The sequence below is a fragment of the Pleurodeles waltl genome, chromosome 6 (genome assembly GCF_031143425.1).
Source record: "Pleurodeles waltl isolate 20211129_DDA chromosome 6, aPleWal1.hap1.20221129, whole genome shotgun sequence".
In the NCBI taxonomy this organism is placed as follows: domain Eukaryota; kingdom Metazoa; phylum Chordata; class Amphibia; order Caudata; family Salamandridae; genus Pleurodeles; species Pleurodeles waltl.
The window spans coordinates 1,317,288,811-1,317,314,016 of NC_090445.1; the positions used below are offsets into that span (position 1 = coordinate 1,317,288,811).

Here is a 25,206-nt window from a genome sequence, read left to right on the forward strand (position 1 = left end):
TTCAGGAACCCCCAGTCCCTGCTCTGGCGCGAAACTCTACAATGTAAAGGGGAGTGACCACTCCCCTGTCCATCACCACCCCAGGCGTGGTGCCCAGAGCTTTTCAAGATGGTCCCTGGGTTCTTCCATCTTGTTTCCAAGATTGGCAGCAAACTCTGGGAGCATCTGAATGGCCAGGCCAGACAGGTGATGTCAGAGCCCCCTCCTGATAGGTGCTTACCTGGTTAGGTGACCAGTCCACCTTTCAGGATTATTTAGGGTCTCTCTTGGGTGGGTCCTCAGATTAGGCTTGCAAGATTCCAGCAGGACTCCTCTGCAACCTCCACTTCGACATCTTGCCACTGGAACCGCGACTGGACCTACCCAGGAACTGACAAAGCTGCAGATCCATGAGGAAGACTCTTCTGCATCATTGTTTCCAAGACTCCTGCCAGCTTTTCAAAATTTCCCCGGCCATGCATCCTCTGAAGACAGCAACTTTTCAGCCTATACTGGAAGAAGCAATCTCCCTAGGAGTGAAGGAGTCACTCCCTTGCATCCGCAGGCACCTACAGCAGTGACGACTGGCTGCGTGGATCCCCTCTCCTGCTGAGCTGCGTGGGTCCTGCATCACGGGTGTTGGTCTGGAGTGGTCCCATTGGTCCTCTCTACCAGCTGTCCAACTTGGGTGGAGGTAAGCCTTTGCCTTCCCATGCAGGACAGTACCCCGTGCACCGTGTCTCTTGCAGCTGTCAAGGCTTGTTTGCATCTCATCCATGCGATCTTCAGAGGACATGCAGCTTCAGCCCCCAGCACTCCGTCCTGCGAAGCACAGCCCTCTATGTGGTTCTCCTGCGGCATGGGACCTTCTTTTGTAGTGCTGTGGGGGCTCCTTCCTGTACCTTCTGTGTCCTTGTCTTGTGGGTCTCCTTTGGGTGCTGTCTGGGCTTCTGTGGGTTCTCTTGGTTGCTGAGGGTTCCCTGTGACTCCCGCTTCTGAGTTGAGGAGTCCTGCACCTTGCTAGTCCCCAGCAGCTGCACTTTCCTTCAACTACAAAGATTGCCTTTGCCAAGGCTTGTGGGAGGAAGCCGGACACGCAACCCAGTCAGCAATCTTCTACCCGGCATGGGACATCAACTGCATTCTCCAAGAACTTGACCCCATCTTCAGGGGTGCACTGCTGACCTTTCAGTGTTCAGCGGTAACCAACTCCTGCATCTTCAGTGTGGTGGGTAGGTGCTCCTGTCCCCACAGAACTCTGTTGTGCCTTCTGGACATGGTCCCCTCTCTCCACAGGTCTTCTTTCACTGGAATCCACCGCTGGGGTCTTGCAGTCTCCTCTGGGTCTTGCATTTCGTCTCTTTTCTTCTTTGTGGGTAGTTTGGGGGGAATCCACTTATTTACTCCTTCCTTCCTGGTCGCTGGGAAGGGGTTGTGGTATTTAGCTCTGTGGTTTCCTGGTACCCCCAGCCCACATCTACACACTACACTTACCTGTGTGGGAGTCCCATATTTGCATTCCATTTTTTTAGTATATGGTTTGGGCTCCCCCTAGGGTCACTGTTCACTATGGTGTTTTACAGTTTTCTAACTATTTTCTATGCCTATCTCTAATTGCTAGTGTATATAGGCTGTGTGTTTACTCACCTAAGGTAGTATTGCCTCTACAGTATTTTTGATATTGTGTTACCCTTATAAAGTACCTGTATTTTGTTTTTAACACTGTGTGGTTTCTTTCATGTATATAAGTGCTATGTGACCACAGTGGTATTGCCTGAGCTTTGCCTGTCTCCTAGATAAGCCTTGGCTGCTCATCCACAGCTGCCTCTAGAGAGCCTGACATCTAGACCCTGCCTACACTACACTAATAGGGGATACCTGGACCTGGTATAAGGTGTAAGTACCTTAGGTACCCACCACACACCAGGCCAGCTTCCTACACTTGCTCCCCCAAGAAGCAAATGGGTCATATTTTGAGCTACTAGCTGCAATGAGGCACTCGTTGCTGTCCTCTGTTGGTGGCACTAAAAGGAGTCTATTTTATGTGTTTTTCAAATTTTCTGAAAGAAGTGTTTTGCACACTTCACAAACCACTATGGAATGGACCTTGACTATGATGTGTGAATAATTTTTTCTATTATTGTATTCATTTTATGTGGTACATTTAGGATTACATCTGTGATTATAATACCTTCTTCTGCTTCATCCCAGTTTTTTCAGGGAGAAAAATTGAAGTATTCCCAAGGCCAGGCTTGCATCCCTCCACCTGCCCAAAAAAGTAACATAATGGGGAGCTGCGGCCAATGCCCAATAGGTCAAAGGAGCTGCTAGTCGAAAAAGTTTGGGAACTACTGCCCCAGAGAGTGCAACCATTCCAACAGCTTCTACCTCTTTTTCAACCATTCTGTCCTCTCCCAGACAACATACTTACGCGCCTTCTAGGAATGATGGCTTCATGCATCACAATAGCACCCCACCCCAGACTTCATTATTTGCCCATTTCATGAGTACTACTCAAGCCAGTAGTCATAAGTGGAGGGCCAGTTGGAGGATCTAGGGTTGGTAAGGGCAAGCACCCATCTTTCTCTGCAGTGGTGGAAAAGCAGCAGTTTGTTGCACGGTAGGCCCTTTGCAGACCCGGGTATGCAGGTGACATTCAACGGACGCATCTCTTGTTGACTGGGGAGCACACCTCAACAACATGATAGTCCATGGTCTGTGATCTCCACATCAGCGGGTTCTCCACACCAACCACTTGGAACTGTTAGCTATTCATATAGCACTCTACGGTTCTCAACTGTTCTCAAATTAACCCTTAAGAGAAGCTCCTCAACAGGCCAGACCTTCTCAAACAAAACCACAGCAAAGTCTGATATCCAGACCCTGACAGTTCAACGTGGCGATTTGACTCCTGATGTCCTACCGTTTGATTACTGTAGTCTACCTCAAGAATGCTTGGACATATGCGGAGAAGCCTTTAGGCCCAGTAAAGACGTCCGCTATGCTGCTAAGTTGAAGCGTATTTTACTCTAAAACACCTTAACCTCTTATGCCTACTGTACAAGACTTCATTTTTTACCTCTTGCACTTAGAAAAGCTATGGTTATCCTACACATCAATTAGGCTGCATCTAGCCACCATCACTACATAAAAGCAGAACAGGGAACACTCTTCCCTCTTAAAGATCTCTGTAGTTAAATCATTTATGGAGGACTTTAAATGTGTTTTTCCATTAAAGGTGCTTCCAGCCCAGTCTGGAATATTAATATAGACCTTACCAGACTTACTGGTGGGGGGAGGAGGGTGGGGACGGGACGACATTCGTGCCAATATTCATGTCTTTCAGTTTCTATCTTTTTAAAGTTGCCTTCGTTGTAGTTGTCCACAAAGACAAAGTGGTTCTTAGAACCAATCCTAAATTGTTACCTCAGGTGATCTCCCCATTCCACCGTAATCAAACAATCAAGTCTTTACTCCATGAACTGACTTGGTAGCCAAAACACACTTGAGGTTAAACATTCTCTCATGCACTATATAGATGGAACCAGATCATTTGGTAAAACGCAACAACTATTTGTAGCCTTTTCACAACCTCATAAAGGCAATGCCATTTCTACTGAAGGGATCCAAATCTGTTATTCTAAATCTAAAAAAAAACTATCTTCCTGCCCCAGGCCATACTCCACTTGTAAACAGTGCACTACTATGTCTTTTCTGGGGAACATACCCATGGCAGATATTTTTAAGGGTGCTACATGATCCACTCCAAACATATTTACTAAACATTGTGTGGACATCCTTGTACGATAACAAGCCAGAGTGGATCAAACTGTTCTCAGAACCCTGTTCCGGACCTCTGTGCCATCCACTATCTAGCCACCCCTGGGAGTACTGGTTATAGTTATGTAGATCATGTGTATCTACAGCTACACACACATACTATTAACAGATTATGTTACTTACCTTGTAAGCATCTGTTTGTTGAATGTAGTGCTCTAAATTCATGTGCACCTCCTTCCTTCCTGTAAGCCAGAGTTTGTTACCAATATCTTTCACTGTATTGTTATTCTCTTTAAACACACATGGTCATTTTTCTTTTCCTATTCAATATTCCATTCTTCTCTCACCCAATGGGCAAAAAACAATCCAATAATAGTTTTGGTGCCTATGCAAATCTACAATCAGATAAGGAGTCACCAAGACCTCATGACTCAAAATTATTTGAAGAAAAACAACTGACAATTGTCCTAGTCTCACACTAGATGGCATAATTATGCAGAGCATGTGAATCTACACCACTTTATGCAGCAAACAGATGCTTACAGGATAAGCACCATTATATATTCCTTTCACCCAGAGTTTTCATTCCCAGCGGCACAATATTAATCTATTTAACGTATCAAAGATACACGTGGGTACATTAAAAACAAATATATGGCCATATATTTGCATTTCCACCACACATTTTGCTAATTTTGTACCACTGTAGCAATCATTTAATCATGTACTAGTTTTAATTTCATAAACTTTAGAAGATTAGAAAGGACTAGTTGATCCTAGCTGTGATGTATGAACTTTTCTGCAGAGGATGCACTAATACCTTGAGCTGTGGTACTATGAGTCCAGCATCTGAGGTAGCATATGTCTGCAGAGGGGCAACAATCTCTTCACATTTTTCACTACCCATCACATTTTATAAAGATTACAGACCCACCAGCCAAAAGTTCTGCCGTCCTTGATTATAGAATCCCGAGTCCTACTGTTTGTAGCGCACTGCACCTGTCCTGACAACCCATTTGTCCATCCTGGCAGTAACAACCAAAACACGCTTCTTGAGATATAATTTTTTTATGCCCTTCATATTTACTCTTTCTCAGCATGGAATGTTCTCTATGGAATTGTTGAGTATGTCATTTGTTGTGTGAGAAATATGCAATTGTACCTGCTTTTATAGAGCATACAAGACGTGTGTACCTGCAGTGTCAAGGTGCTATAGGTCCTATATTTGGAGGTTGTGGAAGAGTTGCAGATACATGTTTATACTTTGGTTGGGGCAAAGCATGCTACTCTGTAAGGTATTTATTTTTTGGGGATGGTTGTTTATGTCCTGATTGGAGTGTTTCCTGGAATTGCTGTAGTTTAAATGTAAAAATGCATGCCCCAGTTGACTTGCTGTTGTAATGGAGGAAGATGTGATGGAATCTTCATATTGTCTCAGTGTCGGTAAAGGTGACATGTTGGTTTGTGCTTCTTGTCTCTTTCTGTGGTTGTAACAAAAGTAGGTGTGTTGGGATTTACTTCTGTGCCATTCATATTGTAAGTTGCTGTCTAACTTAGAATGCTGTGGTATCATCCTCTTGTGTGTGTTAAGATCAGTCAGATGAGGAGGCTAACCAACAAAGTATCAGCTCCTGGTACGCATCAAGACCAGTTCTTGTCTTCATTGTACATTAAAATGTAATAAGAGGATTGATGCAAATGATGGTGCAAACTGTCATTTCCTGACTCAAGGTTAGTAAATGAATCCGAGGCCATACTATCTTGAGTTGAGGCACTTACATTTTAAATTTGGAAGTTATACACGAATGGAAAAAATGTGAGGTACACCCATATGTTTTGTGTTTGCAATGGCAATTTAGTTCCAGAATAACATTTGCTTTAACATATTTTCATACAAGCTGAAACCATGGCCAAGAATGTGAATCTGACTGGCAGTAAGTGTCAAGACTGTCTTTAAAGATACTTTGATTTTCCTTCTCTGCAGCCATGCTTTTTACTAAAAAAGTCTTACGAGAAACTCTACTGAACTGTTGTGTGAAGACATCCATGAGCTGAGAAGTGTCAGAAAAAGCAAGGAAAAAGGCAGGCTGAATGCATACCAAAATATCAAAATCCAATAAATAGAAGTCCTTGACTAAATATCGCCCCCCTGGGGATTTTGGCCAGCATCATTCTGTTGAATTTGTAAACTCTTACGTATCATTGCTTAAGAGCTCTAACCATATTCAGGTTAGGGGTGTGTTAGATACTTAGTCCTCGACTCTAACAAAGTTGTCGGACTTTCCATTTAATGCTCCTTGGAAAGTTGGACAGATTCACTTACCCTTTCAAGAGGTTTCTCTAAAATGAAAGTAGTGCAACACAATTTTCTTGCTGGTACTTATTTCCATGAACTTTCTCTTAATAAAATTGTTCAGCCAAGGATTATGCTTGTTCAAAGATTATCCACCATTAAGAACGCCATATCCAGAACTGGCTTGAAATACAACCGCCTAAATATGGATTCCAAGGCCCAATGTTCTGCATTTAGAAGATATTTCAATTGTGCCCCAAGGGTAAAGCGCTTTAGAAGCCATTGTGCCACAGACTGGGATTCATCTATGTCTGTCTCTTGCATGATCCAAAAGACCCATAGTGTAATTGTGGGGAAGGACACCGCCTTGAAAGGCTTCTGCAGAGATATCGACAAATATCTCTCCCCCGGAGGGCGAAACTCCTCTGTCATAGACTCATACGCCTTTAGACACCAAACTACACATAGCTTTGGTGATTTTTCAAAGGCCGGATGGAAATCGGTCTGGAAGTTGTTTCCGTTTATATGGTATGGAGACCCTGCCCTTCAGATCGAAAGCCCTGACATCAGAATCGAGGCATAGGAGCATGGCCAGTTTCCTGGAGAGTTGGTTACGAGAAAGATAGTAATTTTTAGGGCAAAACCAAAAAAGACGCAGGACCTGGTTAACATCACATAAAGCTGAATACTGGAGTTCTGGCAGAAGAGCCAAATGGAACCCCCTCATGAACTTGCAGACCAAAGGATGTTCACCGACCTGATAGCCCTGAATTGGAAGATAGCCTGCAGAGATCGCCGACCTGATGGTGTTGACCGTATGGTAGGGAATACCCTGCGAGGCTACGGAGGCCAGAAAACTTAAGATCTGAATATTGTCGGACCCCAGGGGATCACAATGCCTTTGTACACACCAACAAACCCATCTCAACTTTGCAGATCAATAGCATTTGATGGTACTGTCGGCCTTTGTTTCAGCCTCTGCCAAAGGTCCAGGGACTTTCCAGCATTCCCTGTAATCCTCCACGACATGAGGGGTAAGCTGCCTTGGAGAATCGGGGTGTAAGGATTTCCGAGTGGATCCCGAAGCAGATCTGGTGCATGGGGTATATGGTGTATGGAAACCATACTTGAGACCTCCAAAACAGCGTGATGAGAACTAACTGAGCTTGTTGGCACCTCACCTGAGTGGATAACCCTATGATCATTGCAAATTGAGGAAAAGCATATCCCTGTTCCTCTGACCATTCTTGTAGGAAGGCGTCAGTCAGCAGAGGATCCAACTGAAGTACCGATCCACCTGGTGATCCAGCTGCAAAGCAAACAGATCCACAGTGAAAGGACTCCACAGGGTGGTGATTCATCGAAAGGTCTGAGGATCCAGCTAACACAGGCTTGTAAGCCCAAGGTCTCAAGTAGCGATCCGCTATCTCATTGGACACCCCCGGAATGTATTCTGCATTGACCGAGATGCTGTTGGTAAGGTAGAAAGCTCAAAATTGCTTATCTATATCTGCCAGCATTTAGGATTTTGGGCCTCCTAGATGGTTGATATACCGGACCGCAGATATATTGTCCATTTTCAAGAGGACCCAACAGGAAGCCCGTACCTTGATCCAGCACTTTACTGCAAAGAAACCGGCCAACAGCTCTAGGCAGTGGCTATGGAGCTGCTGCTCTTCCGTGGACCACTTTCCTCCTGTGAAAGAGCCCCACACAGCGAGCTCCCCAACGCAACTTGCTGGTGTCGGATTCTACCACCAAATCTGGGTCAGAGCAGATTATAGCTCTGCCATTCCATGCCCCCATGTGTGTAAGCCACCAATTCATCTCCTCAACTTCCTCTGTCAGCGTGACCTGTTCGGCATACTGTAGCTCTCTGCGTAAATTAAACTTCGAGTCGTTGATGCGCTCCATAATGGAGTTGACCTGGGAAAATAGCCTGGATGGAAGACGAGTGCAGACCTACCACCCAAACCACTTGCTGTAGGGAAGTCAATGGATGGGAAGTGCGCCTCAATTCTCACTTGATTTTCACCAACTTGTGGGAGGGAAGGCTGAGAGTTTTCCAACAGTAGTTTGACAAAATCCAGAAAGGTTGTCTGCTTGGAGGGGATCAGAAGGGATTTCTTGTGATTTATCACAAAGCCGAGACTCTTTAACACAAGAATTTTAGTCTGCATATGGTCCCTCCAGCAAAAGGGTCATGGGTTCATGAGGAGTAAATTGTCCAAATTGTCGGAAACCCTGTGCCCTGAGGCAATGAATGATGGGTTTCAGCCTCTTGACGAAACACCAAATGGCAGATGAGAGCCCGGACCGCAAGGTCTGAAACTCGAAAACCTGACCGCTCCAGAAGAATTGTAGAAATCTGCAACAGGGGCCGAAAATAGGAACTGTAAGGTCCTCGTCTTTGAGGTCCAGGCGTACCAACCAGTCCTCCCGTTGCAACATATGTTGTAAAAGATGGATGTCTTCATCTTGAAATGGCGGTAACCAACCAGTCATTGATTACCCGGCGATTGATCACAAGGTGCTGACCACAGTCTCATTTCTCCACCCAAAAAATATAGCTTAGAAAGCCCACTGGATGAGGAGAAGCTGGCTAAATAGCTCCTCCGCTAGGTCGACAATCTTGATCAGAAGCCTTAGGACGTCCATTAATTTATCCTGACATGATTTCCAGGACCGATCTATATACCCTTCTTGCAATCTCAAATATACTTAGCCAGTAACATGGCCATATGCAGATTGATGTCTGGCGAGAAAACCACCTTATTCGCCAGTGGAGGGCATGGACGTTCTGCCCTGAGGCCTGGACTTATTTCTCCAAGAGCTTACGTATATGGTCCGTCACATACTTAGCCACCTTGGTTGATGGGATCCACTCTACCAACCTAGGATGGATGAGATCCTCAGGGTCTAACATGTCGGATTGCCCTTCAGAGCTGTCCTTAGAGAAATTAGAAGCGAGGTCAGCGGATGGGTGCCACAGTCTGGTGGGGCCCCCATCATCCATGGATTCCCCTTGGGAATCATCAACATCACCCGGAGGAGAATGGGAACCCAGGTCGTCTGGCTCAGTGCCCAGGGGTGCTCACATGATGTCTTTCATGCCAGAGGCAGATGGCTGGGACAGAAGAACCTTCTTTAGGCCCTCGAAGGCACTTAAATCTATGGTGCTATCTGCCTTGCACTTGGGGGTAGTGGGGGGCTGAGACAGCCGCAGCAGCGGAATCCCTGGTCTGTAACGCACCCATTGAGAGATTTAGGGGCACTGGGTTAGCAAAAGCAATCTGGAGCAGCCGCCGCTTTAACTGCGCAGTGGCAGAGGCCACAGCCTGATGGATTGAGCCGTCCACCACCTGACAAAATTCTTTGTCCAGCGGAAGCAGAGAGAGGGATTCCTCCTCCATTTATTTAGCCTCCATTAGGGTGAGACCTCTAGATAAGTGAAAAGGCCCAGGCAGTGAAAAACCTAATGCCAGCAGAAATTAGTGGTTATGCACTGTTACTATACGTGGAAAAAAACTTGCAACCAGAAGAGAATGACTATTAACAAAACCACCGTGAAGTGCAGGTATCGTGTACTAAAATACCAGTTATGGCGCTGGGTAGTACAAACTAAGTTTTGGGCGCGTGGTGGTAGTCAACCCTGGGCCCAGAGAACGCCCTGCCCAAATCATGGAGGGGATGCAATATGAAATAAGCCCCGGTGCAGATAAGGAAACACATGTTTGTGCATACAAGTCAATATAGACCCGTTCACCTCGCCGGCATCAGCCGTACTTGAAACTGAAATAAAATACTGACCCCGAATGGCGTTTAGCTTCCAAGAGTCCCTGGCATTGAAAGCAAACAAACAGGGCAAGGCTCTGCGGCGATGATGTCGCAGACAGGAATGTCTGGAATACGCACATCACCCGCGGAGCAAAAAGAGGCATGTAGCGCGTCTCACAACAGCCGGCTCCCTCTGACAGTGTCTAGTACAACTCAGCCGCAAAAGGAGTGCCGAAACGTGTTCTTGTGGTGGCCTCCTGAAAGGAAACGCACTATATACAACAGATAAAAATACTATTCCAAAACAGATGAGAAAAGCAAGAAACATGAAAGCACTTATCTGCATGCTGCAGGAATGAAAGAGTATATCAAATGGGGAGGCTCGTTATAAGGACCAAGAAAACTACTGATTGGCTGATTTGTTGTTTGTAGTCCTGAGGGTTTCTGGGAAAAGTAGTTTATTAAATGTTGAAGTCTGCTGGAGCAGTAACAAAGGCAGAAAACAGAGCATATTCCTCACCTCCCGTTTTGACATAGAATTATTTTTTGTAACCTAACATTTAACACATTTTTTTCACATCCTCTGTAACTTCTTCCTAGATAACTCTCAGTTCAATCAAATACATTCGTATTGGATTAAATTGAGAACAATTTACATTTTGTGCATTATAAACAGAATTATCACTCAATTTGTTTTGTTTTGTCTCCTGAATGGCAAGTTGTTTATTTAATCTCACAGCTTCATTCTCAACTGCACAGTACCACCTGATGTGCATATTTATTTCCTTGCCTTACAATATATTTTCCTGCCGTATGTGCAGTACACTTAAATGTGGCAATTTCTTTTGGTCAATTGTATTGCTTCCAACAGATCCAGAATATAGGAATCATAAGCGGTTTGTGGTCATAATTGTACAAAGTAATGGACTACTCCGAAACCATACTGGCTGGCTATACAGATAGTCGTATCAACTTTTCTGCAAGACAGCAAGGCTCTTGTCAGCACAATCAGCTCTGTCAGTTGTGCTGAAGTTACATTGTGCAGATAGTATGCTTTGAGAATTTTGTTAATGAAACCTACTGCATAAGCAGTATTCAGTGCTCCATAACAGTGTCTCAGAAAGAACCATCTACAAAATCAGGACAGCCATTTCAGTATGAATTTATCTGATGTCTGGTCTTAATTTTGTACATAATTCTGTGACATTAAAGCAACCTTGTTCCGGTTCATCATCATCACCATCATAATCAATCCCCTTTGTTTTCATGCTGTCTGAAAAAGGAAGCCGTGTTGAAGGATTCAGAAAACCACAACTTTTGATAGAGATGATCTCAGCTGCCAGTATGACTTGTTCATACCTTTTCAGATGACTGTTAGTCATGTGCTGAGTCCGTGTACAGGCCAGAAAAATCTCAACTGAATGTGGAACAAACAAAATTAATCTACGTTCCCATCACAATTCCTTGACTTTGCCCAACTGCAGAGCAGGCGGCTGCAAACTGCTTCTGGAAACCAGGAAGAGCTAAAGCAACTGAATCCAACACAGCTGATTTGCAGCCTATTGGCCTCATTACGCCACTGTGTTTTTGAGTTAGAATAGATGATGCATAGCTATGCCGCTCATGACAAAAGAGAAAGAGTTCCAAATTGTAATCAGACATTCCAAGGGTAGGTGCAATACATAATGTTCCTATCAAAGCTCAGAAGGCCTCTAAGCAGTTGTCACTAAACTGTACTTTGTCTCTGGCATCACTGTGGGTTAACATTACTAAATGCTTTACAATCAAGGAAAAGTTTGGAATCCACTGACAACAGTGGCCAACAATTTTTCTTTGACAGTGTATTTTAAGTCCAGAGTCAAATCACCTTTAGTAAGCACTAGGAACAACCGGTTGCTTCAATCATATGATTTCATTTCAAACACAACATCTTCATCTTGGGTTTCAATTGCAGCACCATTCGGCGGACAATAAATTGCACAGTTCATCTTGCAAAGTAAGTCTCTGCCCAACAAATTAACAGGCCTTGATGCCCACAATATGGACTCATTATTATTTTCCATTGATCCTATTTTAACAGGGACATTTGCTGTAATGTGATTGGGAATTTGTCTCTGGGGAAAACCGAGGGAAATCATTATTCAGAATCAATTCTGCTGGTACACTGGACTGTAAACCGTTTTGTGCGCCTATGCCATCCTTTCCTTGGACCGCTTGGAGAGGACGGCATAGGCGCACAGCGGGCGCCCCCTTTGAAGCATGTTTGACAATAAGGGGACACTCCCCCTCCTAGACACCAGAGGCCATTAGCCTTTAGGGATAGGTGTTTGACAATGAGGGGACACTCCCTCTCATGGATACCAGAGGCCATTAGCCTCTAAGGATAGGGCCACCTCAAGGTATTTCCTTGGGTAAGGTAGGCTTTTCATCTTAACACTTTCACTCTCTGCTAATTTGGAATAGTTTCTTTCTCTCTAATTTGAGTCTTAGGGATCCGAGGCCCTGATGAATGCCCTGAGACCTTCCTTGGCTCACTGCCAAGGGCAGAAACATGTTGGCTACCGTTTTTTAGATAGGTGACCCTGTGAGTCCTTGCTCTCACGGCGGTGTCCCACTTTGTTTTTAACCACACCAAACAGACACCATTATTAAATTGTAACTTCACACAGGTGACTGGTTAGGTGATTTTATTTTCCCCAGGTTAGCTGGATCCCAATCTTTCCAGACAAAGAATTAATTTACGCACTCCCTCCTGTTCCTTTAACAGTAGTCCGCCCAGGTGGCACTGTCCTACCTGGGTGGGACTAGGTGGTCAAATGATGAAGCATGACACTCTATAGTGTGTGAGACCATCTAGTCCGTAAAGGGAATTCCCACGTGTCCTTCCAATACTCCACAGCATCATACTGACCTCATTCTCCTAATAAGGACTTCAATTAGTTGGGGGCACAAGTTGTACCCCGGACTATCGCTCTTTGATTTATGAGTGAACCCCGTACTACTTTGTGTGATTTCTCATCCAAGGATTAACTTAGATATATAATACAAACATATGTCTCAAAATAGACCGGTCTTCTCAACCGTGAGGAATCTTGACTTGCTCTTACAGATCCTTAGAGCATTGACTTTCTCTTTGATTGTCAGACTTCTGCATAGAGGAGTTATCCACCTAGTCATGGTATTCTTGGTGGGGAGGAGAGGGGGTGCGGGAAGAGCAGATGTTCCTCTGTTTCGTCATTAGGAATGCACAATTTACGGCTTTTAGACCCATCCACAGAGGAAGCCCAGTTTGCGGTGAAAGCAGCAATTGGCAGAGTTCCATATCTAAACTTATGGAACAGGGTGCAAGCTCGTACTGGGTGAATATAACAGAGGAATTCCTCAGCTTTCGTTCTGATTTATTCATTTAAAAACATCTGGACAGGGTTCCCAGCAGCTCACCAGTTCAGTTTGAGAGCTTGTCTTCTCCCAGTACCTCTGTTTGACCATTACAGCTGCAATGATCAAGATAGAGACAGGTTCTTCCCAGTAGCCTTTCAAACCTAACTCGATCCATGATTTTTTAAAGTTCCTTAGCCAGTCAATCTTCAGAGCTGCTAGCTAGAGCTGCATAACATCACTAAGGCCAGATATATAGCTTTGGAGTTCGCTAGTGGTCCAGATGCGGAATCAGTATAGCTGTGGTCTTATGGCTGCAATCTCTGGACAGGATGGACCCCAAGATCTAATGTTAAGGGCAGCAGGAGGGGGGGGGGGGGGATCCCATTTCCCCACCCCTGAGATGGCTCTAAGTTGTTCTCCTTTATACCCAAAGTACACAATTCGCACTGACCGCAAAGTTCTGCCCAGTAGAAGACTGCTGCGCCTACCTGCATTTTATATATTTCCTCCACAGGAATAACTGGGAACCACTGCCTCTTTTTTTGCCATCCCAATAATGCCCCCTGCTCTGTGGCTTATAGCATGGGAACTTTTGGTAATCTGGGGTAGCCATGATCCAAAGCCTGCCAGTCTAACCCTTGGGTGGGTAGTCGATCACAGAAATCCTTTCCAGTATCTTATTGTTCAGTGTAACTACTCCGTTCAGCCTTTTTGGTGTATACCATCAGCTTAGTGTCAGCAGCATTCACTTTTAAGCCAAAGTCTTTACAAAGTGCGCAATAACTATTTACCAGATTATGGAGCCCAACCCTAGTTTTTGCTAATAAGACGGTGTCTGTGGAATTAAAAAAAACTAAAAAAAAAAGCCAGGGATTTTTTTTGTCCAGCTAATGAAGGGGAATCATTGACACAATTGGTTAAATAATGTACACAGTTGTTAATGTACAAAACAAAGAGTATGGGCGCCAGGGCGCATCCCTGTCAACCCCCTTACAAACATTAACTGGGTCTGTCAGTTTTCTCTTGGTGCCATAAGAGATCCTGACCCTTTGTGGAGGCGTACTATGATACTTAACAGTTCACTCGGGACCCCCATCCCCCAAAGGGTGATCAACAACTTTCCTCCTGGCACCAAGTCATATGTCGCGTGGAGATCTACAAAAGTCACAGATAGGTCTCCGCCTCTAAAATCAACAGTTTTCCACTTAATCTGCATAAATTGGAATACTTGGTCAATAGAGCTTGTCGGAGGTCTAAACCCTGATTGAAGATTTGAAATTACATTGTTATCAATCCTCGCTAGTAACTGGTCCAGAATGTGCTTGCGGAAAACCGGCTGGAGGTTATCCAGAAGGCTAATGGGACGGAAGTTAAAGGGATCGCAATATAGGCTTGATCTCTGCCCCCCTTCCACATAACCGGTATTGGTGCACCGGCAGCCCATTGAATTGGTGATAGTGTTGATGTACGGGACCCAGATGCTAATGTTGGATTGTAAATCACCTGAGATTTTATCCAAACCTGCAGCCTTCACTTGTTTGAGTGTGTTAACTGTTGATGTAGTCTCGGCAAGTGAGAACTCTAGTGGAACACGGACCTCGTCCTCTATATTAGCAAGAACTGCCTATTCTATAGAGTGGCCAGTATCAGGGGGCAAGAGTAGAGGTTGCTAAGGTGGGTAACCCATTCAAATGGAGTATTGAGGACCCAGCATAAGATTTGGAATTCCCACTGCCACTATTAACTAGCCACCAGAAACTTCTCTGGTCATTAGTCTGATCGGCTTTGAGCAGATCTGCCCACAGCTTGTCATCCCAGGCCCTTTTTGCTTGTTTTATTTTCCACCTGTATGCAACTCTAGTTGCCCTGATCTCTTTACAATTTCCTGGTTGATTGCTTTTAGTAGGTTATTTTTGGCCTTCCTACAACTATTATTAAATCGCCCATTGTTGCAGTTCTGTCTGCCTATACTGACGGACATAGGTACAAAAAATTCCCTCAAAATTAAGTTCCTTCATCTTCCCACTGTCATTCCAGCTTGTAAGCATAGCCTCCATGTGTATGGTAAGAATCTGATATAGTGTAGATATGGCGGCAGGGGAACATTTTACAGCCTCCCATTTAAAATTCTTACCATTATTGGTCACTTTAAGTTGCTGGTCATAATTCCCAGAGTATGGTGGAGGGGCTAGTGTTATCAGTTTGGCAACAAAAAGTACTAGGGGTTTGTGATTGCTTTTGTTGCGCACAGTTACCACCTTGTCAATCATGTATTTCTACAATCTAATATCTAACAGAACATAGTGAATGTGGCTTTTGTTAGGACCTACGCCTGAATGTGGGAACAGGAATGACATCTGAGGGCGAGCGGCTGTTACATGCACGTAACACGTGAGCCAGGGTGATGTCCAGTGCCTGAAAGGCTGCCCTAGATAATAGTCTCCTGGATGGAACTTTCAGCTCAGGGATACCCCATAATTGATCTTCTTTGTAGGATGGATCCTGAGCAGTGGAATTAGGCTCATAGGTAAGGTTTAAGTCACCCATAATAACCATCTAGTGGGAACCCGTAAAGCCTGCAAGTAAGTTATCCAATAGTTGTAATGTTGTGACTCTCAGCTTTTAGTACAATGGAAACACCCTTACCTAGAGAAAGGACTAGCCTTAGGAGATCTCTGGATCCTAGGCTAAGTTCAGTTACAGTGCAGAAGAGTGACTCGCTTACCCAAGCAAGCAAGCCGCCCGATGGCCACCCTGCCATCGACCCATAAGCTAGGATCCAAAAGCTCTTATAACCATTCAAGACGGAGAAGCGTAAAGCATCAATCAGCATGGGCAAGACCAGCGTTAACACCACATTAGATGGTTTTTCACAGCCGGTGGTGGGTGTATTAAAATAGGCATATTTGTGTTTATCTATGTATAGCCCCCATGTTGGATTATCCATTTTAGACCCAATTCATACAATATTCCAGCTCAAAGGGCTCACTGGGTTAACTGTAGGGGTCAGGAAAAGAGTAGCTGTTGTTTCCTTGGGGGAATGGTGCCTTACAATAAATCAGCAATTGCACTGGGGAAGGATCTCCCAACACTGTAGGGGTAACAGGCATATCCTTAAGGGGAGGATGGTTTTGGCTTGGCAGTAGCGCCGAGGCTTCTCCCAGCACGTCTTGGTCATGTAATTTCAGCAGGCCAAGGATTGCTGTTCCAAACTCAGAGCTGGGTATATCAATAGTTGGTTGGTTAGACAATGTGGGATATAAACGTTTGCGAGATGACCAACACTTGTTGGAAGAACTGGACACTGCTGCTTGATGGACTGGTTGTGATCTAGAGGGACTGTGGCGTGCAAGGGCTGCCCCTGCTAAGTCAATCAATCTCAAACAAAGTGAGAGTGGTTCTCCTTCTGCAGAAATGGCCCCCTTGTTGGAATCACTCTATTGACTTTTCTAGGGTAAAACTTTCTAGTTCCTTGTGCTAATATGGGAGTTGATTCAGTGCGTGCTGGTGGGTAGAAAGGACTAAGAGGGAGTAGGGTCAAACCAGGTGGCATAATGCCCCCAGCATTGCAGATGGAAAACAATCAATGAACAAGAAAAGCAGAACTAAAATTATTAATCACACAGTCATCCAGAAATTGCTTGGGCAGTGGGCCAACTCACCCCAACCTCTGCACCATAAATATGGTAGAAGCCACTTTATACTTGAAATTAGCATGCTAGTGCGACCAGTGGGGAACCTTTTTTTTCAATTGAACAAGCAATTCAGCAGTGCTCTTTGGTAAACCTGGTACACTCGCTATTACCTCCACTAACAGACATGCTTTGAGAGGGAGATCAAGTAATCAGTTTGGTTCCTTAAGCATTTAGGACAGTCCTGGGACACTTCTCCACTGCTCTCCTGCACATGTAGACGGATGCCACCCCATGGATCACTTCCAGGGAGTGCAGGAAGATTAGCATTGCCCCACTTCACTGGCTCCTGTTGCACGTGCTCAGCTCCCCTGTCATTTGGCAGAACTCATGTGGCTGCGCTGCGGCGCTTGGATTGAAGAGCGGTTAAAGGCAGAGTCATGGGTGTCGCTGTGGGCATCATAGGTGGCCTAAAATTCCGAAGAGCTGCCTCTATTGCAATTAACCGTTCTTTTATTGGTCTCATCTTCCTTTATGGTTCCTGCACAAATCTTGCATTAAAAATTCGCCAGCAAATCCTCCATATTTTCCTCGGTTTGGCCATCTGTGAAATGATGCGGATTATTGGCCACTCCCCATGGACGTTTTGATTTGTTGCATGTTTTGGCTCTTTCCTTTTTCCTCTGGAGTCATTTTGAGCCATGCAATAATTTCAATAAGAGGCTCTAGAGGAACACTGGGCATCTGACTTAGGGAGACCGGGGGGAACTTATTAGTAGCAGTGTCCAACATTCTGCTTGGAGTTATGCTGCTTGTTTTAGGACATCCATCCAAGGGGACCGTGGGAAACACTTATAGATATATATATATATATATATATATCTGTGTGTGGGTGTGTGTGTGTGTGTGTGTGTGTTTGTTTTGGGCCGGGGGTTGGTAGCAATAATCGTCTCTGCTCTTCATTCAATTTTCTTATTTAATACACCCATTGTAAAAAATAAATTAAAAATTCTAATGTGTGCGGGGCTTGCCCATGGTGATTGATGCCTTACGCTTTCCAATTTGAATGCGTGAGGCGCAAAGAGCTTTTAAAAGAGGTCGGTGTGTTTTTTTTTAATGCTGCTTGCAGATCCCTAAGCAAAGCGCTCTCCACACCCTGCCGATCACAGTCCCAGATACAGGCAGGTCTTGACCACAGCAGTTAAACATAAAGGGTAAAAAATAATTATCCACTAAAAAGAGAGATGGTGTACCTTTTAAGAGAAAAGATGTCAGAGGGTGGCCCAGTCCAGCTTCCACTGGGCGATGATGCACACAAGACGGGCCCCCTCTTGGCCCGAGCTTTGCCCAGGCTCTTGCCACTCTGCAGGACCATAACAGGCGCTTTATAGCGCATTTTGGGAGTTCAGGTGCGTGCAATGATGACAGCAGTCAGAGGACCACCTCCAGGAGCCTAACGGATTGTGGGGCATGAAGTCCCTGCTGGATTCCTTCCGTGCCACGGGACGACAAGATGCGCTTTATAGCGCTTTTCGGGAGTTCAGGTGCATGCAATGATGGCAGAAATCAGAGCCACCTGAAGGAGTCCAAAGGATGGTGGGACACAGAGTCCCTGCTGGATTCCTCCCGCAGCGCGTAACCACAGGATGCGCATTATAGCGCTTGGCGGGAGTTCAGGTGCGTGCATTGTTGACCGCAATCCCAGGATTGCCTCCAGGAGCAAAGTGAAAGCCACAGCTTTTTCCTCGCCATCTACCACTTGAGCTCGAACAGCCCTTACCTCCTTTTGATTGGGATCAGTGGTCAGATAGGTTTCCCTTCTTATGTCAAAATGTCCCATAGTGGGCAATTTGTTAACCTCGCCTTTAATCACTTTAAGAGCAAGCTCACATTTTTCTGACCAGTAGAAAAGAGAACCTTTCTTTAACATCATGTGAAAATGCTCAGTCTCACTTGCAAACATTTTAACTTGGAGTAAAACTCAGCCAGACCCAAAAAGGACCTAACCTGAGCTTTGTGCAAAGTCACTAAGGATGATGTCAGCTAACCCAGTTTTAGGAATAATGCCTTCTCACGTGATCATATTTTCTAAATACCTTACTGATGTAACCATAAACCTCAATTTTTCTTCTTTTACTGTAAATCCACTGTCAACCAATTTCCTCAACACCAACCTCAGTGTTGCATCATGCTCTACATTGTCCTTATAACAGACTAGAATATCATCCTGGAAAAACAGACCTTTGGGGACACCTTCCAAAACCATATATACAACCCTCTGGAAGCAGACAGTTGCAGAAGCCAACTCAAATGGCATTTTCACAAATCTGTATGTTCTCAGAGGTTTTAGAAAAGAAGTCCGATGTTTGTAGTCTTCGTAAAGCAAAATGTGATGGTTTGCCGTGACAAATCTGTGACGCTGACCATGTTGGTTTCAGAAAGCATAGTTAATGTTTCAGAGAGATTTGATAGCGGTTGTTGATTTTGCCCAAATGCATTGATTTAGTCTTGGAGATCCACACACACATTCTTGTATGTTTCACCGCATCTTTAGGTGCTACTTCCTGTGCCTTTTACATGTGTTTGGCCAAATCCAAAATGGCCACTACGTCCGAAGATGTAATCACTGTACGCTGGGTCACGCTGTCGGTTTCCAGAGAAGCGCACACTGTGGACCACTCCCACTACATGATGTATGTTTTTGATGTGTTGTGTGATCACATGTCACCGATTTGCAACAGTAGCGTTGCAGCTAGCGTTTCAATCAGTAAAGCTTTATAAAAGATCATGCTGGTAAAATTTATGTACCTTTTTTGTCAGAAGTACAAATAGTAACTTGAACCGAAATCATCTGCGAAGGTCGCAGGGGTATAAATTCAACAAGCCACGCAGGTCCAGGGGCATTGGTGACTATGTTTGCCTCTCCACTCGCCACCAGTGTTATAAATTAAATGAAACATAGTACAGATGTCTTACACTGCAGGATTTGTTTACATAATACAGTATCACCAAAAGTTCTTCCATATTCACCCCTAGTCCCAGCCGCTGCCCACCAGCTATCACCAAAAAAACGTTCATGCTATCTCTGCTATCAACATTCTCTGCATGTGTAATGTTCCAAGAAACATAGAGGAACGATTAAACAGAGCATCAGCCACAACATCAAACCATTGAATATGAAGCTTGCAACGGGCATACACAAGAGCAATGGTCTGGTCCAAAACCAACCAGTGGTATATATTGTAATGTAAGTTGACAACAGGTCTTAAATTTCAGACAGCCGAAGCTTTCTGTACGTGAGACCTAAAAATGACCTAAACCCCGAACCATCCATTTTTGATTTTTTTTCTCATTTATGAAATACCACTTATAAATGACTTTTAAATCCGAGTGTTTGTGTGCTGTCTTCTCTGGTAAATGTTCCTCCACCTTCTTCGGATACGTGTTCCTCTTGTTTTTGTCACTGAAGCCTCTTGGACAGTGGGATGGTCACACATTTTGTATCTGTGCGTGGGTGGAAGGCCTCTAACTGATGCCTTGGGGGGGATGACAAGTCATGGCAGCTCTTTAAACAGAAAAGGAGGAGTACCGCGAGTGCTGATAAATAGCTGCCTTGTGAGTTATTCCTGGGCACCTCTTAGCTTGTTGACTGTCAGCCCGGGGTCAGGAAACGATGTGTGTAAACAGACTATAGGAAGCACATGCTGTGCTGACAACAAACCTGCATTTTTTTGTTCCTCTGAAAGCGATTTACAACGTTGTCGAAGCAGGTCCAATATTCGAACATCTGTGTTGTACTATATAAAAAGCATACACTTTTTGATATTAAAGCATAACTTTGTAAATTCTTAATGTGACAGGACGGGGGGCTTCCAGTGTCTGAGAATGTAGACGGTGCCAGATTTTCAAACAATTAGTTACGTAAATGAGATTACTTGTATATGAATTTATTTTTCATGGACATCCTGGAAATGTGGCATCATTCGAGCCCCCCTGAGCCTTGGATCATCATATCTGAAAGAAGTTCCCTGCCTTTCAAGCTTACCAGGGTATTTTTGTGTCATGTATCCGTGCAAGACTTTCAGTACGCAACACTCCCAGTCATTGAGTGGGATTTGAGGTGTAATTCGTCAAGTCAGTGTGTGCTAGTTGATATAGCATTTTTCACAATAGTACCCCAAGAGTGGGGTCTGAGCTAGAATGACGTTATGTTTTGGCTTGAGGTAGTAGGTTGTAGCAAAGTCTGTCCAGAACCAGAAACAAAGACCCTTTAGTAGCTCTCTTGGTATCCCAGAATTCATTATGTCTGGACCCAAGCCTAAACCAAGTGGTTTTTACGAGTATAGCTTTCAAGGAAGGTATATGTACCTCAAAGTTGCATGATGCAAAGATGAGGGAGACACAGTAGAAATCATCAGATGCAACTGACCGCCGAGGAGCACTGACCTGAAAGGAAAATAAAAGGCATCTTGCAAAACTGACATTTCTGAGAGGACTAGCAGTGCTGGGGCAGATATTATGAAAAACTCTTCTGAGACCCCACTGGCCTGTTAGAGGAACCAACTGAACAGGGATTTGACATGCTGATGGCCTTGTACTGAGAACCCTGGCTCGGTCATTTGCTTCAGATGCATCACTGAAAGTGGAGTACTATGAAATGCTCACTGAAATCGTCCGAATGATTTCTGTCACCCTGAGACATTATGAAGCAAATTGTTATAATTGTTTATTTTTTCTTTAGTGCATAATGCCACATTGTGATACAGCTCAGTAGTGCATTACACATAGATGAATGATCCAAGTATAACAAACATTACTCATAAGGCAATTACTAAAAAAACATTGACAGTCAATAAGTCTGGTGTTGGGGGTCATCAGCCTTTGGGTTTGTTCACACACCCCTTCCTCTTCTGCCTAATGAAAAATCAATGCAAAAATATATATTTATGATCTCAAAATGCACTCATTTCCATAGTAACCGCTGGCACCTAGGAGAACTAATATGTTTGCCTTTACTCACCGTGAAGTTAGCCAGTGGCTAAAGTGGGCTGTCCACTTGCTCCATGCTGTATGCTGAAGCGGGTGGATGAAACCTGTGCATGACACAATAACAGACAAATGGTAGAAGACCGCTGTTTGAAAGCCCCTATATGTGAGTATATTAAAATATAATTTTAGTAAAAACAGAAGATTATGGCTAACGTAAGACCTAAAAAAGCACTTTCTAACAAAATGTAAACCGCATCATTAATTAAAAATATAAGTAGATATATTTTGCCTTCTCATTGACATAAAACATAGTAAGGGTCTAACAAACAGCGATGATGCAGGTAATGAGAAAACTGTCAAAAAGGGGGTGGGAGGGGAGCGAGACGTGTATCTAGTCTTAGTTTTCCTTTATATAATAAACAACTGATCAAAAGCAACTCATGCTTTTCTTTGACATTAATGGTCTGAAGGAGCACACTCCAAAGACATCAACTGGTTACTTTGAGCAAGCTTTCACCAATGGGAAAATAAAGTTTTAAGGACTGCCACCATGGCTGATACAACTGAAACACATTTAACAGATGTGTAGGGTAAACCTGTTGGGATTTTCAAATCTTATATGCGTTTCTTACTTGAATACGAGAGTCACGGTTAGCTTGTCATGCTGTCTGTTAGACAGACCACACATGGCTCATATTCCAAGTTTTTGCTTCTAGTTTTACAACGATATGTACCGAAGAGTTCCTGTGGGCAAGCATCGTCGCTCATACCAATGCATTTGCATATCAGTTTTATATATCTAAAGCTAGTTCTGTATTGGAATGTCAATATGGCCTTCATAATTTTTATACAGAAAAGGTAGGGCTGGAATAGGTTTATGTTTACTGGAGTAAATAAGACCCCGGTTAGACTCTTCAAGAGTTGGCTGCAAAATAATCAGTGTTAAAGTGTCTGGAAAATTACTCCTCAAATAGACACGTTAATTGGCAATGACCGATCTGCCGGAGTTTGGGAATCACCTTTAATGGCAATCTGATACAATATCTAAACATGACACTGAGCCTCTCCTTTATTTAGATCTATGGGTTATGTCCAGACTAGAAACCATCTTAAAGCTTTACGAGGACCTTTTGCCTCACCTGTGAATGCAGATATTGCAAATAATATTCGTTACTCGAAATAATTGGCTAATAAGTCGTACATGTTCTGAGAAGTCACACTGGCTCCTATTGAGTCTTAATGCAAACAAAGCTTAATAAATCTTAAAACAGCTGTCTGGTGTGTGTCCTGTCTACAAAGCTGTATGGATTTACTAACAGCAATAATCATCCAACAGTTCCTGTGCAACCTAAACATTTCTTCTGCAATTATTCACACACATTATTTTCATCATCATCCTGTTCTCAGTTTACATTTAAGCCTCCTGCCCTCTGTTTTCAGTTTGAGATGGTGTGGCGAAAATTACACTGGGCAACATCCTTTCAGATTTCATTTTGAAATATATAAAACTCCCTCGCTTTTCTGTGTTTCTGACTATACCAATCCATTTGAATTTTAACCGTTTTACTCTCACTCTTCCTTGTCCCAAATGGCTGTTTAGGCTGGTATAGGCACACGACAGCTACTGAAATATGAACTCTCTGCATGCTGGGTTGAGTGAGCATCGCATGCCTTTGCTGTTCAGTTGACTGCTGATTTCAACCAGGTTGCCATTCCCACAATGTATAACGTCAACAATACACTTTTTGTTTCTCCATTTAATCTGTTTTTCCTTTCACCTGATGTTTTCCCGAGTTCACATTCCCTTATGGATTTATTAACTTTTGGCATATACCTGGAACTCCTCCTGAACTGGATTTGCCTCTATGCGAGTTTCTTGTATTGGATTTTCTGAGGTTTTCTTGTATAGTAAATTCTTTGTTGAATATTCAAGCTCCTATGTGGAGTTCGTGAATTTGGTTCCGAGGTCCTGGGGGTGGCGTTCTTGAACCGATATTGCAAAGTCCCTGTCTGACGTTCCTGAATTGAATGCACTTATTTGAATAAAGGTAATGTTCTAACAATCTCCTGCTGATGGGCCCTGCTGGGTTCCACTGCCAGAATTTTAAGCCACGAGTTCTTGACTAGCAATCCAGAATCATCCACCAGGACAAAAAATATTTGAGTCTCCATCCAGAGTCAAAGCTACAAAATAGAACTCTCGGTAACACAACCTAACAATACAAGTTTGTGACAGTATAGTAGTAGGACATAGACTGGCCCCTTGCAGGGGCCATGAGGTTTTCTTCTTTAGCCACCTTTCACTGGTGGATCTGAAGTGTGCGATATACAAATCCAGGTCTAGGGTAGGTCTATTAGGCAGTTTTATTGTGCATCTGCAGCTTAGGATAGATTCACTGAAATCTTATGGTGAAGAAATCTTGATTTTTTTTCCTAAACAAACAAGTGTTTTGCTATAATTTTACACAAACCTTAAAATTTCCATAAAACTGTATTCCAGAAGTTTGCATTTCGAAGGTCCTGAGAGTCATTGATTTAGATAGCTACCTAGAATGAACTTTTCTCTAAATACCATAACAAGCAGTATCATCTGTAAGTATGCTGAGGATGATCCACACAAGATGATATTTGCTAAGTAGGGGTGCATCTAACCTGGTAGCCTTTCAATCTGTTTGAACAACCAGATCTTATATGTCAGATTTCCGCCTCTTCTCCACACCAAAGATTTTTGAGCCATATAAGAACACAGTATAAGATTTGGTAGAGATTAAGTAAAGATTACTTGAAATTGCTGTAGAGCTGTATTGGTTGGAAGTTTTTGGGTTGATATCCTGGATTTTTTTTTTTTAGTGGTGGTTCTTTTTAAGAGAGACGTGTGTCAAATTGTGGGTGAGTTATGCTTGGCATGGTCAGCTGTACCATACTGTAAAGCCCAGTCAGTTGTCGGGCTGTTTTCATGAAAAAAGGGTGCCAAATGGTGGGTGAGTAATTCTTTGCATGTTATGCTGTATTGTACTATATATATATAGGGTGTCCTGGCAATCAAGGCCTCTTGGCATAGTTACGTCCCACAATTACCTATTTGTGGCAATCTGGGTTATATATGGTGTCTCTTGGTGATATTGGGGGCTGAGCATAGTGTGATATCTTGGATGTTGTGGTATGCTGTGTTATGGGTGGATATGTCGTAAAGGGATGTGATTTGATCTTTAGTAGGAGTTATTTTTTCTTACGACATTGTTTTTACTTATACAGTGCATATTGTGCGTGCATACACTGCTTTAAGGAACATTTAGATAGTAGACGATATAGGTGTGTTTGTGAATTGGTTATTGTGATGTGATATAGCAGGGGGTTGAATGTTGTGAAATGGAC

The 25,206-nt window shown here is 43.7% G+C and overlaps 1 protein-coding gene across 9 annotated transcripts in view; it reads left to right on the plus strand.

Moving 5' to 3' along the window:
- Positions 1 to 25,206, plus strand: part of BMPR1A (bone morphogenetic protein receptor type 1A) — a 435,163-nt gene that overhangs the window by 171,125 nt on the left and 238,832 nt on the right. The window lies entirely within an intron of this gene.